Genomic DNA, 523 nt, shown 5'->3' on the forward strand with positions numbered 1-523 from the left:
ATTATTGAATTTTATATATATGCTTGGGAATAAATGATGGATTTTTTCCCTTGTGAGGTTTTTTCACGCTAGCTACTTGATAAATTCTTGTAAAAGAATCCGTCCTATTATTGAATTTTATATATATGCTTTTAGGCAGTTTCAGATTGATTTTTTTTTTACCTATAGTTTCTTTCACGTCTCTTGTAACATGTAGATAGAAAGTAATGTGTGTGTGTGTGTGCGTGAGCACACGATCACGTACCTTGTGCCTGTGTCGACCTATGCCGGTGACTAATGAATGACTTTCTTAGACATACTTATATATTTATGTATTTATGCGAGAAACTTGCCCTGCCCAAAATCGAATTGTTCGTTTTTAAGCCAATGATATTAATGCTACACTGTTTGGGCGTGTACTAAGAAATGCTAATACATATTGGATGCAGATGATTTGACATTATCATCTAATAGATACACACACACACTTAAACTATGATATCACACTCATATATATATACATATATATATATATATATATATA

The sequence above is a fragment of the Octopus bimaculoides genome, chromosome 20, assembly GCF_001194135.2.
Source record: "Octopus bimaculoides isolate UCB-OBI-ISO-001 chromosome 20, ASM119413v2, whole genome shotgun sequence".
NCBI lineage: Eukaryota > Metazoa > Mollusca > Cephalopoda > Octopoda > Octopodidae > Octopus > Octopus bimaculoides.